General features: G+C 49.2%; 1 protein-coding gene across 1 annotated transcript in view; it reads left to right on the top strand.

Moving 5' to 3' along the window:
• LOC147747823 (dimethylaniline monooxygenase [N-oxide-forming] 2-like) overlaps positions 1 to 17,885 on the top strand; it is a 396,650-nt gene that overhangs the window by 81,833 nt on the left and 296,932 nt on the right. The window lies entirely within an intron of this gene.

Here is a 17,885-nt window from a genome sequence, read left to right as displayed (position 1 = left end):
TTCCCCAGATTCCAGCAGTGTTTCAGTGGGGTCCGCAGACGTCAAAAGGTTAAGAACCACTGCTTTAAGCCTTTTTATGAGTTATGAACTATGTGACCAGTTTTTAGGGCTCGTCCTTTCCTATTGCGTAGGAATAGGAAACGAGCCCTAATGCAGTCAAACCATTTCTTAAGGCCAATGGCTCTCAGAGGATTTTGGGAAGTGCACACCGCCTCGTGCACGAGCTTGCCTGAGCCTTCTGCCTATCAGCCTGCCAGTTCTCCTCCCCTAATTATTCACTTCACGAGCTTGCCTTTTCCTTCCCCCTGCCACAGGTCGTGCCTCCCTTCAGCATTTCTCCATGGCCGCAAGGCCACATCAAAGGCTTCCGCTGCCCCTCGATTAATTGGATTCACACTAATCTGTGAACAGATGCGTTCGTTTTCACCCCTTTGATTCACTGCTTGCAAACGCGCTTTCACATGAGGCTTTTCCCACAGAGTCAAAATAATGCTACTTATGTGTTTTCTTCATCCTGCAGACTTTTTTTTTTTTATCAAATGTATTTTATTGAGTTCCACAAAGCAATACCATACATACAGTAAACGGAAAGAACAAAGCTGCAGCACCCGCCCCAGAGGCATCGCACTTTTGAACCATCCATCTGTTAAACGAGGGGTTGCCAGGTGTCCATGCATGCTCGTATGGTGGTAGACAAACCTTGCTCTGTCCGCTGGAACTCTTTTCCACCAACCCCCCCCGGAACCCCACCCATCCCAACCTACCCCAACTGTACTCGACTCCCGTCCCCTACTAACCCTCCCCCCACCCTCCCCACTCGGTGTGTTCCTTGTAGCGCCTAGAGGTGACCATACGGGGTGCAGGCTAACCCTTGTGGCCTCCTTTGGTCGTTTCATCGCGGAATCCCTCCGCCAGTTTCAGAACCCTGAGATATTTCGGGCAGGTGAGTTCCGTGAATTCTTGGGAGAGCAGGGAGATGAGTGGCTGCCATACCTCTCTAAAAGTTTCTGATGTCTGTGTGAGTGAGGCCTGTATCCTTTCCATCCCCATGATGTACCATAATCTATGTAGCCACCCCGTGTGAGTGGGTTTCCGTGTAGTCCCCCAAAGCGACAGGATGTGTTGGGTCGCCGCCCCCATCGCCAATCCCATCTGTTTACCCCTTATGGATTTGAGCGGGAACATCAATCTGTTGGGGAGCCCCAGTATCGGATAAGCAGGGAAGCGAGGAACGTCGGTGTCAAAGTGGGTGTCTATGTCCTTAAGCACTGCCTCCCAAAATTCCTGCACCTCGGTGCACTCCCATAAAATGTGTATCATGGTTCCCGTTTGTCCACACCCTCTCCAGCAGTTGGGGTCTTTACTCGGGTTCCCCCGGTGTAGTCGTTCCGGGGTCCAGTGCCAATAATAGGCGATCTTCACCGCCGCCTCTTTGCTAGCCGTGTTTCTGGCCGTGTGGTGAGCCCGGTAATATATGTCCTGCCATTCCTTGTCAGAGAGGGCACGCCCTAGCTCCTTCTCTCACCTTTTCTGTCCGGCAGATCTCCCTGTGGGGGGAGGTGGGGACAGCATAAGGTAAAGTTCCGTGATGGACCGTGAGTCCGATGTTTTGGTCATAATCCACCTCTCATAGGGGGTGAGCGGGCGACTGGCCAGGGGCGCCACGTCGGCGTGTGTCAGCCAATGCCTAAGTTGGAAGTACTGGTAGCGGAGCGGTTTGTCAAGTGTGTAGTCCGCTGTCACTATTTCCCATGTCAGAAAGCCCTCTGTATCAAACAGGTGGCCCGCGGAGCGGCACTCAGACTGTCGCCATTGGGGGAACGAGCCCGGAGGTCTGCCTGGGGGAAACGCCGGATTATCTAACAGGGGTGTCATAGGGGAGGGGAAAGTCGTCAGGCCCCTCGGGACCGCAGTTGCGTCCCACACTTGTAGGAGAGTTTTGGTGATAGGGGATTTCTTGAGGTACGTCGGTCTATCCGGCCGTGCAAAAAAGGGGACCTTCCATAGGGGCAGGCCCGCCATGGCCCTGTCCTGAAATAACCAGTGCTTTTCTGAAGTCGGCCTAGACCACTCCAGAAGGTATCTGAGCTGCGCTGCCTGAAAATAGTGCCGCAAGTCTGGGACGCCCAGGCCCCCCTCTGCCGTTACCCTTGTGGCCAAGTCGCGCCGCAGCCTGGACCTCTTGTTAGCCCACACATATTGGTTCAGGACGTCCTGCATTTTCTTCAGCATCCCCAGTGGGGGAGTGACCGGGATGTTCTGAAATAGGTACAGGATCTTGGGCAGAAGGGGCATTTTGATGGCTGCCACCTGTCCCAGCCACGAGAGCGGCTGTTGTTTCCACCGCGCTATGTCGCCCTGGGCACGTGACAGGAGCTTAGTGTAGTTAAGGTCGACCGTCTGGGCAGTCGCTGGCGTCAAGTCTATCCCCAGGTACTGTATAGTGGTGCTTACCTCAAGACCCCCTATGTGCAGCGACTCTCTGTTAGCCGGCCGGGTGTTGCTACCCAGCGGGAGGACAACTGATTTTTGTACATTCATTTTGAAGCCCGACACCGCTCCGAACGCCTCCATTTCCGACAGGAAGGCCGGTAAAGAGACCCTTGGACTATCCACCGCCACAAGGATGTCGTCCGCGTACAGGCTCAGCGTCTGCTCCACCCCCCCAAATTTGATCCCCGTGATGGAGCGATTGTCCCGAACTCGTTGGGCAAAGGGCTCAATGTAGAGAGCGAACAGGAGCGGCGAGAGCGGGCAGCCCTGCCGCGTGCCCCGTTGGATGTCGAATGGCATAGAGCTTACCCCATTGACTTTGATTGTCGCCCTTGGTGACGAATAACAACCTGCCACCCAGGAGCGGAAACGGGGGCCCACCCCGAATTTTGTCAGCGTGTGATCTAAGAAACTCCAGTCCACCCTGTCGAACGACTTCTCGGCGTCGACCGATAGCAGTGCTGCATCAGAGGCGTTGAAGTTAGCCTTGTCTATGACATGCATGATGCGTTTAGTGTTGTCTGCGCACTGCCGGGAGGGGACGAAGCCGGCCTGGTCCGGTTCGATGATGCCTGGCAGGCAGGGGCCCAGACGAGAGGCCAAGATGCCCGTGAAGAGCTTGAGGTCGACCGATAGCAGTGCTGCATCAGAGGCGTTGAAGTTAGCCTTGTCTATGACATGCATGATGCGTTTAGTGTTGTCTGTGCACTGCCGGGAGGGGACGAAGCCGGCCTGGTCCGGTTCGATGATGCCTGGCAGGCAGGGGCCCAGACGAGAGGCCAAGATGCCCGTGAAGAGCTTGAGGTCGAGATTGAGGAGCGATATCGGCCGATATGCCGCACATCGCGATTGGTCCTTGCCCTGCTTTGGCAGGACTATGACTTCTGCCTCCAGCATCACCTTCGGGATCGAGCCTGGGCCCCCAAACGAGTTAAATAGTTTCGTAAGGACTGGCGCCAAGAGAGGGCAAAAGGTCTTGTAAAAGCCCGCGGAGAAGCCATCCTGGCCCGGGGCCTTCAGGGGTTTGAGGCGGGCAATGGCCGATATAACTTCCTCCAGGCGGATAGGGGCATCTAACGCCTTGGCGTTCGTGTCATTGAGAGCGGTGACATCCACGGTCTCCAAGTAGGCCCTCCCCGCCTCCTCCCCCAGGGCCGGGTCTGCAGCATAGAGCTGTGCGTAGAAGGCTCGAAACGCCTCCGCTATGCGGTCGTCCTCTCGAACTTCCTCGCCTTCGTCTCCTTAAGCTTACTGGCTAGTAGGCGACCAGTCTTGTCTCCCCCTACATAGTACGTGTGGCAGAGGCGGAGCGCCGCATATTCTGCCCTGTCCAGGTCCAGACTCGCCAGTTGTGCCCTGGCAGCTTTCAGTTTGCGCCAGATCCGGGGGGCGCCTGTCCGGAAGTGAACCCGCTCCAGCTCTAACACCTGTGTCTCTAGTTCCTGCCTCCGGTCCATTCGCTCCTTGTTATCCGCCGCCGCAATCGCAATGATGTCGCCCCTAACGACCGCCTTGAGCACCCCCCACAGTGTCGCCTGGGCTACCTCCCCAGTGTCGTTTTGGTCCAGGTAGCTGGCGATGCTTTGGGACAGTTGTTGTACCACCCCCTCGCGGGAGAGCAGGCTTTCTCGGAATCGCCACTTGCCCCTGTGTGGAGGTGTGCGCGGGACTGTCAGTTGGAGGACCACCGCTTCATGGTCTGAAAGCGCCGCAGGTGTAATGTCTATGTCTTGAATCATGGGGATCATGTCTGTGGAGCCCAGAAAGTGGTCTATCCTAGCATAGGTGTGGTGCATATGCGAATAAAAAGTGTACCCCGGGGTGGTATGATGCCTTTCCCGCCAGATGTCAATCAGCCCTCTGTCCCTCAGCCACTGCCTCCCTGACTCCGAGAGTGCCCCTGTGTCCCCAAACCTCTTCCCGGACCTATCCATTTAATTGTCCATGACCAAGTTTATGTCCCCTCCCACCAGAACAAGCCTCATGTCACCCGACAGCGCCTCGGACAGCGCCCCCTTCAAAAAGGCCTCCTGTTTAGTGTTGGGTGCGTAGATAGAGCCCAATGTGAAGGAAGATGGGCCTATATGAACTGTGTGCGCTAGGAGTCTGCCTTTAATCTCGGCTACCTTGCCCCCCACCCGTCCCCTAAAATGCTTGGCTACCAGTATAGCCACTCCTGCTTTTTTCTCAGTAGTTGTGGAGTAAAATTGATGGGGGACAGCTCTTGCTTTCATGCGGTGCCAGTCTTTCGCTAAGAGGTGTGTCTCCTGTAGTAGACAAAGTTCCGCCCCAGAGCGTTCGAGGAACGAGAGAACTGCCCTAGTTTTGATAGGATTGTTAAGTCCCTTCACATTAAGGGAGAGGATACGAATGCTGTCAACTGTCATGGGTGTGTGATTGTTCCGCATGCCCTAGATTGGGCCCCGAGCCACCTCTCCCCAGGACGCCTGGCCATAGTCCGAATTGAACACACCGAGTTCCCTCCCCCACTCCCGCCCTGACCCCAACTCCCCCACCAACTTTTGCCCCCCTCCCCCCCCCCCAACTGGTGAACATAGTCCCAGGCCAATCATTTGACAGTCTAGGCCTGTGGTAAATGAGTCAAAGTAAGGGTGTGTGGCAGTGGCGGCTCTTGGCCCCCGACCCCCCCGACCAGGAGTCAAAACTTAGCTGATGTCGACCGTCGCTGAAGTCATCTCACGAGTCGGCACCAGTGTCTTTGGATACCACTTGGATCGCTGCTGCCTGTTCCTGGGCTACTGTGTCGGGATTAGGCTTAAGTGACTTCTTCTGCTGCCTGCCTCGTCGCACTTTCTGCCAGCCGTCCCCCGTCGTCCGAGGGGAGCCAGATGTATTCCCTGGAGACCGCCCCTCGTCCACATCGTCCCAAAGCAGCTCCTCATATGGGATGTCCAGTACTGCGCAGGTGTCTCGTAAGGAGCGCAGTTGGTGCAGGGTGCCGTTCCACTTAAAGATGAGACGGAAAGGGTGCCCCCAGGTGTAGGGGACCCCCTCCTTGCGTAGGAAGGTTGTGGCAGCCCTAAATGACCTCCGCTTCTGCAGGGTGATCGCCGACAAGTCCTGGAAAAGTTCCACATTGTGGTCTTGGAAACGAAGGGGCTGTTGGAGATGTGCCGCCTTTAGTATGCGCTCCTTTAGGGAATAGTCCGGCAGGAAGGCCAAGCTATCCGGGGGAGGGCCCTGGGTCCGCCGGGCAAAGCCCACCCGGTGGGCCCTGTCGATGCGAATCACAAAGTTATCATCTTCGCCCAACACCATCCGGAAGAGCGCTTGTAGGTACCCTGCCACGTCGTCACCCTCCGCCTTGGGTGGCACGTTCCGGATTTGGATGTTATTTCGTCTGGAGCGGTTCTCCAGGTCCTCCATATGGGACTGGAGGTCTGTCTGCTGGTCGTGGAGTCGGACGATCTCCTGCCGGAGGAGTTCTATTTCTTCACTCCTGGCTTGGCCCGATAGCTCGTTGGCAGCCACTCTCTCCTCCAGATCGTCGACATCGCGCCTGAGTTCTTTGTACTCCCCGGTCATTTCCTGCCGGAAGGTCTGGATGTCCTCCTTAAGGGAGGTGAAGAGGGCCTCCATGAAAGCCTTGGTCGCCGGGGCCTCGCCTTCTGTGTGGACCTTCCCCTTGGGGGCGGGCACCGGGTCCGGCTTGTCCGGTGTTTTGTCGCCCTTGGAGGAACCCTTGACCAGCATGTCAGAGATGTTGCGGTTCCCTTTGCGGTTGTTGGACGCCATAGTGTTCCCGGTCCCGGCTGGGGGCCGCAGTTGAGTCGTGGTCCCCTGCAGGACCGCAGACTTCTACGGCGTGCCTGGGCCGGTGAATGGGGGGGCAGCCCGTACACACTCAGCGCCTCCGGTCCGCGCCCTGGTCGTCTCTGTATCCTCCGTGCCTTGGCCGAAGGCCCACGCGATGCAGCCCCCTCCTATGTGTAGCGCTGGCTATGGCACACGTGGCAAATCCCAGGTATCCGCCGGGCCTCTCGGGCCTCCAGCTCCCAGGGCCTCCGCCCCTGCGATGCACAGCCTCCTCTGGGTCTTCCCTTAGACCCCGCTGTAGCCCGGCCTGCCGTCTCGTGCGTCCCTGGTCGGGGTCTCCGTGCCACACTTCCCTGGCAGCAAGGGCCCCCGCGCCGCAGGCCGAGCCGGTTGTACCACTGCCAGCCGAGTCTCCGGTCCCGAACGGCCCAGTCTGTGGCCCGCACACTTTCTCCTTCCCCGATGGGCCTCTGTCCCCCTGTCGCCCCTTTCTGCAGATCCCTCGTGGGTTGTCGGGCGCTGTTGCGGGCGATGTCCTTCCGCGTGGCCATGGGAGGGCACCTTTTGTGGGGCGCTCTTCGCTGGACGCCTGTGGGGGTGGCTCTTGGCCGTGCCCCGGGGGTCTCCTGGCCGCCTACAATGCACTGTGGTCCCCCACGCCGAGAGCGCCAGGGCCCCACCGCCGTCCGATGCTTTCAGCCCTCCACCCGGGCCTCGTTAGTTCTTGCGTGGGGGGGGGTCTGCCCTCACGACTCTGCGCCAGCACACTTGCAGGCCGTCGCTGTTGTCCCCGGGGCTCCTCACCTTGCTGCGCGCCGGCCGCTCAGGCCGACAAAGAGGCCAAGCTGCGCCCTCCGCGACCAGGCCCAAGCCGGGGCCTCGAGTAGTTCAGGTAGCCGGCGGACCCGGCACTCCGCCGTCCGCCTCGGGTCCGCCAGGTTCCTCGTCTGCCGCAGCCAAGACTCGCCCCCCAGCCTCCGCGATCGCTGCAGGTGTCCTCGACTCCTCTGCTCCTGTATCGGTCGCCGTGTGCCCAGGCCCGGGCACTATCTTCGCGCCAAGCAGTGGTAGCGGGCTGTCTCCGCTCCGCGGTGCCTCCCGCCTTCTTCGGGCCTCGCAACCGGCCCCTGCTTCACTGCAGCAATTGCGGACCCTGTCCGCCGATGGTGGCTGGCTCGGTGGGGGCGATGGTCCCCAAAAATCCCTGTCGGGGGATCGGGTGTAGGGAGCCACCGCGGAACACGTCCTACCGAGCCGCCATCTTAGCCACGCCCCCCTGCAGACTTTTTTAAGAGGGCCGATTCTCCCCACTCTCAGACACAGTGTTGACATCTTTCGGTCTCCTAGCTAGCCCGCTCCCTCCCAAAATGGAGACAACACATTAAAAGTGATTAAAGGCACATCAAAACAAGATCACTAGAAAATACTTTTCACAATAATGCCCTAGTGCAGGCAAAAGTATTACGCTACCCTTAGCTTTAGCATACTTGCGGGCAGACTGTTGTCAAATCATTTATGCAAATTGGATGGATATACCGTGCACATACGCCAGCTTGCAAAGCCCGAAGCATTGCTTTGCTCGCTCTCTAAACGCTCCACTGCCCCTGCTCGCCGCATCTCGCGTTAATTATAAACATATGTGCAAACACACTTTCACATGAGGCTTTTCCCACAGAGTCAAAATAATGCTACTTATGAGTTTTCTTCTTCCTGCAGGCTTTTGTAAGAGGCCCGATTCTCCCCACTCTCAGACACAGTGTTGACATCTTTCGGTCTCCTAGCTAGCCCGCTCCCTCCCAAAATGGAGGCAACACATTAAAAGTGATTAAAGGCACATCAAAACGAGATCACTAGCAAATACTTTTCACAATAATGCCCTAGTGCAGGCAAAAGTATTACGCTACCTTCAGCTTTAGTATACTTGCGGGCAGGCTGTTGTCAAATCATTTATGCAAATTAGATGGATATACCATGCACATACGTCAGCTTGCAAAGCCCGATGCATTGCTTTGCTCGCTCTCTAAACGCTCCTCCGCCCCTCCCCCACCACGTCACGCGTTAATTATAAACATATGTGCAAACGCGCTTCAATCAAGTCGACCCCACCTCCTTGAGCCCCCCTTCGGAACAGTGATGAAGAGTGCATACCAGTCTCAATAAATTTGGTTAAAGAGTTTTTGTAATTATTATCATGTGCGAGCTGTACATCAATTTTTTTTTTATTTAAATAGTTGTTGCCGTGCCTCGGTGTGAACACAACTTTACCAACCTCCTGTGCTTGTTTTGCATCCCACATATGCTGCCTACGAATAGATTTCAATCTGTCCTTCTCTGCTTGTTAGCGCTTCATTAGCCTGCCCTTGTTTCTTTTCTAAAGTGTCGATTTTCACTCCAAAACATCACACTATCACAGACTTTCGGTCTGCTTTTGGCCAACCAAAATCACAATTTAAAATGGAACACTTTAGCCTTTTGTACGTTTAGGAAATATTTCGTAGATTAACTTGAGGGCCTCTACACACGTTTATGTTTCTTTTTTTGTTTTAGTGTTTTGCTTAGTGACATTTAGAATATACACAAAGCACTGTAAAAAGGATTCAGGCCCCCGCCCCCTCCCGCTTTCCACTCGCCCCGAAAATTATTATCATTACACTTTACTTAACGGGTTTTAAGTGAGCCGGGTCTAAGCGGGGTCTAAGTTTGATGTTTGTTATTGGTTTCGAACGGTTTTGTGGTCGCCGGCATTTTGTTTGTATAACAACATTGTAGCGTGAGTGTTTGATGCAGTAAAAATGTTTCCTGCTACAGACTTGTTCAGTTTTAATGCTTCATGTTGTTCCTGGCAGTATTGGCCTGCACATGTCTGATGAGTTCCTTGGTGACGTGTGTCTGTCGTCCCACTCCAGTAAACAGGCAAGCGCTTGACTTTATTTATTTAGCATGTGCTGTAGAGTACAAAGTACACCCACAGGTATATTTTCCCTGAAACACACTCTCTAAGAGAAGATCCACCCCTCACTTTCCGTGACTTGTTACATTTTTATATTCTCCCACTGGGCAAAGTAACATTCGCTGTGAGCTTAAAAATATCAGCATTAGTTAATCACTCGTGCATGGCTTACTTTTTAGGTCTCGCCTAGACGAAAGCAAAGCGAAGCTTTGCTGTCTAGGGAGACAACTAATGTTGCCACTTTCCGGGGAATGTGGACTGCAGACTGCGACGAGCTTGTCCTCCTGGAGATTGTAGCTCGTGAGCGCGCACGTCGCGTCGCCGTGCCTGATATTCCCATGCACAGAAAGGCTCCCGCACGCATGCGCACATACACACACTGCATACACACACACGCACCCCCCTTAAAGAAAGGCTCATGCAAGCATGCGCACATACACACACTGCATACACACACACACGCACCCCCCTTAAACAGACACACGCACAGACAGACACACGCACGCACAGACACACGCACGCACAGACACACTACAACAGACACACGCGCACACCCCACCCCCACTCACCCCTCCTCTCCCTCAACACACTCACCTGTTCTGGCGGTGCTCGGCGGCGGTTCTGGCTCTCGGGTGGCGGTAGCGCTTTGCGGGGCTCTCTCACCACATGAGAGCCCCGCCTTCCCCATGCGCCCGGCCGCTCTTCACCCGGTCCCCCATCTCGGGACCGGGACTCGATCAGGAGCCCTCGGGGCTCCTCGGACAGTGGCTTTTCTCTCGCACCGCGATGGGGGCGGGACTTCCGGTTGGGGCCGCGCTGCGATTGGCCAGCTGCCCAACCGCTTCCGGGTCGTCGCAGGCAGCGCGGCGGCCCGGCGGGAACTTGTTTCTTTTCAGTTTTGTCTTTGCTCATCTGTCCTGGTTCCACAGTTTTTTTGAGGCGACTTTCGTGCGGCAGAAACTACTAATCAGATATTTCATTTGTGCATGTAATTTCTATAACTTTTATTTAGTCTGGCAGTTCTTGGATTGAAGTTTATGAATCCCCTTGCATGTATTGCTATCTTCAGGAATCAAGCCGTTTTTGCTTGGTGCTTCTCCTGGCAATGGTTAAGGTAGAGGAACTAGGACATAGGATGCTTAGTAAGCAGTCTAGCGTTCTGCCTAAATTGAGGTATAATTGTTTAATCACGATTAGCTGTTAGAAGTAGCAGAATAGTATTTATGTAGGTATGTATTGGTATTTTTAGTGCAAAACTAGTTGTGAAGCAACAGCTCTGTACGTTACATGAGGGATTGGTTGAAGATCGTTTATCGTGTCCATCAAGTGGGGATTACACCAATACATTTTTACTCGCATTTAGGCACAATAGATTAAGCGATTTGCCCAGAATTGCACGCCGTTTAGCCTGCCCCAGTGGCACGATTCGAGCCTGGGTCCCCGGTTCCAAAGGCCACCTACCGCTCAGCCCTATAACTAACGTGCATTCAGAGTGATTAACTGTGACAGTGTGCAGAATCAGCAGAGAGAAGTGCAAGCATGCAAAGGTGCACAGTAGCAGTCTGTCTGCCACTGTCAGAGTTGCTATATAAATCTGAGTTTTCATGGTTGGCTAACCTTAAATTTGTACACGAAACAATACTACGATTGTCTGCATATATTTTTCTCCCTGTCCTTTAAGTATGTTACTTTTGCTTTGCTTATTTAGAAGATGAATACCGGCACCTGTTTTTATTGCTTTTTGCAATGTTTTTGGTCTTAGCATTCTTAAAACCTTTTTAGTATCTCTTAACTACTTTATAATTAGAAGCATGTCTGAAAGTGGTATCTGTTCTGTGGATCATTACCCAAACATGCTGAGACAGGGTATGACTCTGGCTCTATAAATTTCCTTTTATGTGCATAAAAAAGATCTTTGTAACAGGCACTGATAAAATGGTATTAGTGAAAAAAGCGTCTAAGAATATTTTTTCTTCAAATATACAGGGTGTGGACATCACTAGGCTTGCTTCAGTTTGAATCACACTTGGCTTAAAATGCAATTTTAAGTTTTAATATTTTGATGAGCTAGGGATATTTTCAGTTTCAGTGCATCAGAGGTGGCCAACAAAGTTGTACCTTATAACCATCGGGACAGGTATTGTAGCTCACCCTTATGTATTTTTCATTATCTTCGTCCATTCTTGTATCCACCCATTCAAAACATTTGCTACTCCCCACTCCATTGCAAACCTATTTTCTCACAATTGCACAAAAGGTTAAAAAACATCATTATGTAATGTAAGATTATAAATGAGATTGGATTGTTCTCCCCAAAAAGATACATCTGATACAGACTCTCCCACTCTCGCACTCACTCACTGTCACTAACACTCTCTCTGACTGACTCTCCCACTCACTAACTCACTCACTGTCCAGACTCACTGACCGGCTCACCCACTCTCTCTCACTCACTGACTCACTCACTGACTGACTCGCCCACTCATTCTCACTCACTGACTGACTCACTCTCAACACATATTGCAGTACAAATGCAATTGGTGTCACATTTGCGAAAGTTATAAGTATTGGCATTGTCATACACAATGCCAATAACTCAAACTTAAATGCTGCGAGACCTATTGCATTGTAAATGCTTGTTTGTATCACTTGTCCACTCTCTCTCTCTCCCTTCACTCTCTTTCTCTCTCTCCCCCTCTCTAATTCGATCTCTCCTTAATTCTGTCTCTCCTCTCGCTCTCCCCCCTTCATTCTCTCTCTCTCTCTCTCTCTCCCTTTCTCTTTCGCTTCCCTTCATTTACTCTATCTGCCCTCATTTCTCTCTCTCTCTTTCACTCCCCTTCATTCACACAGACAGGAACAGGGGGTGCATCTCACACAGACAGAAACAGGGGGCACATCTCACACTGACAGGAACAAAAGAGGGCGCTTCTCACACAGACGGGAACAACAGATGGTGCATCTCACAAAGACATGCAATAGGCGCATTGTTTTAGCTTGCCCCCTCTATCAAAAGCCTGGGTTATCTGTTCGCGTCCTTTCGTTTAATTTCTCTCTGTGGCGCCAATTCACCCTCTCTGTGAGCTTTTCCAGGTGTGTGATCCGTCACTTGGCGCTGACATGCAGAGCTGCATTTTACATGGCAGTATTTAGGAATATTCGGGGTTCCCAAATGTGTGCGTTTGGGTTCTTTATTTGCTACATATGATGTCCCTGAAAAAAAATGTGGCATTGTTTTAGCTTTGTCCCCTCTCTTTTTCTATCTCTCTTTCTCTCTCACTCCTCTCTAATTCTCTCTCTCCTTCATTCTTTCCCCTCTCTCTCTCTCTCTCTCTTTTTCCCCTATATTCTCTCTCCTCCCCTTTCTCTCTTTCTATTTCTATCCCCTTCATTGACTCTCTCTGCCCTTTAATCTCTCTCCTCTCTCTTTTTTCCCCATATTCTCTCTCCTCCCCTTTCTCGCTTTCTATTTCTATCCCCTTCATTGACTCTCTCTCCCCTTTAATCTCTCTCCTTTCACTCTCTCTTCTCTGTCACTCACTCTCCCACTTGAGCTCCATCTGCCATTTCTTCTTCCATTCTTTCTCTCTCGTTTTTGCTCCGCCACTTCCCTCATCTTTGGCCTGCAGGTTGTAAACATCTACACAGCAGACAAGGAGACTCTCCAGCGGTCTTATTACAGTGCTGTGTAGTTCTAACATATAATTTACAGATTATATATTTTGTTCAAATCAATAATCTATTTATGAAAGTTTGTTATACCTATCTATTGTCACACATTCTTTGTTAGATGGATGATTTTTTCAGACAGCAGCATTAATTATTACATTGTGCACTGCCGTATTCTGAAACAAGAAGGTATGACGGGACACATTATGCTTAGTTTCATTTGCAACATGCACTGGCAAACCATGGGCATGCTGCAGCTCCCGACTTATGTAACTGCTGCTTTCAAGCTTGTGAGCAGAAGCTGCTTGGTTGCAAGTTAAATGATAATTCAACCCCACACACACACACACACACACAACCCCCCACACACACACAACCCCCCACACACACAACCCCCCATACACACACTCAACCGACACACACACAACCCCCACACACACAACCCCCCTACACACACAACCCCCCCTACACACACAACCCCACACATACACACAACTCCCACCTACACAACCCCCCACACACAACCACACACATACCCCCTCACACACACACCCATACACAGACCTCCCCCACACACACACACCCAAACACACACACCCCCCTCACCCTCACACCCCCTCACCCGCACACACCCTCACACACCCTCACTCACCCTCACACCCTCACACCCCCTCACCCTCCCAACCCTCTCACCCTCACACACCATCACACCCTCGCCCTCACCCTCACACCCCCTCACACACCCTCACTCACTCACCCTCATACACCCTCATCAGCATAGCATAACAAAACATAGCATGGCATAATAAAAAAAGCATAGGATACACAACCTCTCACCCTCACCCTCGCTCTAACACACTCACCCTCACTCACCCTCACTCACCCAGTCACTCACCCACCCTCCCTCACCCACCCTCACTCACCCTCACCAGCATAGCATAACAAAACATAGCATAGCATAACAAAACAAAGCATAGGATAGGAAAACATAGCATAGCATAACAAAGCATAGCATAACAAAACACAACAAAACATACCATAGCATAACAAAACATAGTATAACAAAACAAAGCATAGCAAAACAAAACATAGAATAGTATAACAAAGCAAAGCATAGCAAAACAAAACATAGCAAAACCCAACAAAGCATAGCATAACAAAACATAGCATAACAAAATATAGCATAACAAAACATAGCAAAACAAAACATAGCAAAACACAACAAACCATAGCATATATAACAAAGCATAGCATAGCATAGCATAACAAAACACAACATAGCATAGCATAACAAAACAAAGCTTAGCATAGCATAACAAAACATAGCATAACAAAACATAGCATAACTAAACATAGCATAACAAAACATAGCATAACAAAACAAAGCATAGCATAATTAAACACAACAAAACATAGCATAACAAAATATAGCATAGCATAACATTGTTATTTGTAATATCAATACATGTAAGTCACGTAAATACAACACATATTGCATTACAAATGCTATAGGTGTCACATTTGCAAAGTTATTAATTTCGCTATTTTCAAAACAAAAACATAAATAAAAAAGTTGTCATTTACAATACTAATACCTCTAACTTTACTAATGCGAGCCCTATTGCATTGCAAATGCTTGTTAAACACGCATCTTTCCAGCAATTGCATCATCCACCTGTGTTATCCTACCAGTGTTGCACCCTTAAACATGCTGAATACACAGGTGCTTGTAGCAGGTGCATTAACCATCTGGGCTATCTTAAAATGCCTATTGTTTTTTCTTACCAAATATGAACGCAAGCGAGAATTGTCATTTAACCACTAGAAACAAATATTTATGTATAAGTATAATGACCTAATGTGCAAACATGAATGGGATTGAAGCATCAATGCTTTGAAGTAGGATAGAGAAGTTTTACTGTATTCTCATAGAATATGGTTTCAGGGCAGTGTGCTCCTGTTTAAAAAAAAATAATTAAATACAACACCAGAAATAAACAGAACTTTCTGTATTTCCTTTCAGCAAAAAGGTACCATGTTTAGTGGGTGCCCACAATAATACGATTTGTGCGTCTTCTGGCGCAATAAGCTCACGAGCAAGGGAGTACCCAGATGAATAAATGACCCTCCACTTTGAACTTCATAGCTGTCGCTGAGTGAGTAGCAAAGCGAGCGACATTGACACTGACACTATAAGAACAGTCCGCATGAATTGCTCCCCCAGAGAAAGTTTCCTACTTTCTTTCCTTCTCTTTTCTACTTTCCATTTTTCTTTCCTTCATTCCATTTTTTCTTTCATTCCTTACAACCTTCTTTGTCTCCAACTTTTTTTCTTATTTCCATCTTTCTCTCCTTATTTTCATTCTTCTTTGCTCTGGTTTGTGTTCTCACTCGGTTTGCCCCTCACTTACCTTTTCTTCATGATTTTCATCACTTCTCCGTCTCTCTGTAAACACGCCTGGTTCCATTGCCATTCCTTGGACCCCATCACACAACTGTGTTATGTTAGCTTCTTTCTTGAGATGCAATTCATTAGCATCTGCTTCTGTCTTGCGACCCGGAAGCCACAGTACAAAGGAAAGAAAACCCATAAAAACTATTTTAATTATTCAGTGACACCTCAGCTCAAGCTGATATAGCAGTGTGTTTCACTACGCCCTTGGTCGAGGGAACACAAGATGGAGACCGGAAGGAGCTAGGTTACTTCCTGGTTCTTGTGTACACCATTACTTGAACTACCATCCTTAGAAAGGAGACCACCTTTGTCACGTCCAGATGGAATGCTCAGTGTGATAATCAAGTCACAATATGTCGTAGCTTGACAGTGCAGGGGACAACAAGGAGGTTGGGGTAATGTCGGGCATTATTATTGAAGGTGTGGCGGAAGTACTCTTGAACAGAGTTGTTATTAAACAAAGTCAGAGAAGACGGTGTATGGAACAAGTACAGGTTATGCCTTTACTATGTTCTGTTATGGCAAATGCACCACACGGTTACGTGTTGGCCTTATGCTAGACACCTATAGTTGCAGGATAGAAAATGTAGAAATACCCGAAAAAAAGTTCAGCACCAAAACTGCTGCTCTAATCTATAGGCACCACTAATCCATTAATGCAATTAATTATAGTTGTGTTTAAGGGCTCCACTTATGGTTAATGCATATTGATCAATAATTAATGTACTCTATTTACTCATGAGATATACTCAACTAATGTATTTTTGCTTTTTGTTCATTATTTCACAGTTTCTTATTTTGGCAAAAAGCATAATCTAAACAACTTATTCCACAAATACTTGTTTTTATTATAGTTGATATCCTGGTCCAAAGTCCTCCATTTTATAGTTTATATCCGTCGAATCAAACAATTGACTTTTTAAGTGCTAGGATCAATAACCAAATTAAATCAGTTAGCCTTATATGTACCAACAGGTGTTTTATGACGCGTGTCACGTAATTCAAGTCTAAAAACTAAATGAAGAATAGAATGTCGATTAAGAACATCTAAGTTGTAACATATATTATTTGAGCTAATCATCATTTCTGAATTAATGAGTTGATGAGAAATGACTGTTCAATAAAATCTAATGTTGATTTTGTTTACAATAAATCCCTGTACCAATAGCTACAAAAGTATTGTTTTTAATAGTGAGTTGCCTAATTGATTTCTTTCAATTCAATTTCCAATTTCAATTGCAAAATTACAATTTTTCAAGTAATTACCTGCACAGCGGTTTCCAGTCTTCCAATTATATATTGATCTAAACATTTCTTCCTAATTTATGTCTATTAGTGGAACAAATCTTGATTAACATAAAGTACTTCACACCATCATGGAAAGCTGAAGTATATACCATCAAATCTGTGTGCAAGAACCAGCCCGTAATTTTTAAATCACAGTTTAGGAACCGATTCCATGGTGCAACAATGAATGTGCTGATAAACTGAAAATCGTGCATATAGATTTTAATTCCTGCTCACCTGTGAAAGAAAATCATTATATAATGAAAGTCGATGGGCCATGTACCACAGCACTGTTATTTTATATAATACCTGCTGGGCATGCACAAGTTACAATTTCAAATGCACTGAATCTGAAAATCAACTACAGCACAAACAACGTTTGGCAAAACCTATAGGTCTGGCAGTGGCAACCAACCGTCTGGCTTTGTCAATGCTTATTTTATCTTGTCATGCTTTTTGCAAAAAAAGCTATTGCTTGTGATGCTGCCAGGCTCTAATCTAGCTAAAATATAATAAGCAAACATATTTTTGGTTCCCAAACAGCATACATTGCCTTAGTAGTCCCTTGTACTTTAGGGAACTACTATGTGTGTGGAAGTGCTCCTTGTGAATGGGCAGATTATGTCACTCACAGTGACCACCACCAACAAAGTCAGACCTTCATCAGCGTCTGCCTGAGTAAAATCCTCTAAATCCTCTGGCCAAACACCATCAGCAACAGCTACCTATGGCAGCAGACTTTCCAAGACCCTGCTCAGGAAGAAATCATGAAAAGACATAGGGGCTGGATAGGTCACACCCTCCACAACCCCACATCAAACACCACCAGGGGACACTCACCTGGAACCCTCAAGGGAACAGAGGGAGGCCTAGAAACACACAATGTCGAGGCCTCTATGCTGATGCAAGGAGATGGGTTACACCTGGAGTCAGATTGAAAGAAAAGCCCAGAACAGAGAGGGCTGTAGAGTCCTGGTCGCCAGCTTATACACCCAGAGGGGTAGTAGGCATAAGTAAGTAAGTACAGTGAATTTAGCCAGTGACTGAAGTGGGCTGCACCATTGCCCCATGCTGTATGCTTTAGGGACAGAAGAAAAGTGTAAATGTGACAATAAAAGTCTAATGGAAGAAGAGGACTAAATGAAAGCCTCTATAAGTAAGTATATTATACTTATAATTTTATTAAAATCTATTGGCCTGCCGAACACTAGACCTTATAATTGTGGGGCAGGTTGTCTGGTTTAAGCTTGTTTG

Source organism: Lissotriton vulgaris, chromosome 1_1, assembly GCF_964263255.1.
Source record: "Lissotriton vulgaris chromosome 1_1, aLisVul1.2, whole genome shotgun sequence".
In the NCBI taxonomy this organism is placed as follows: Eukaryota; Metazoa; Chordata; class Amphibia; order Caudata; family Salamandridae; genus Lissotriton; species Lissotriton vulgaris.
Note: the sequence above shows the minus strand (reverse complement) of the source record. Positions and strands in the feature narration are given on the sequence as shown.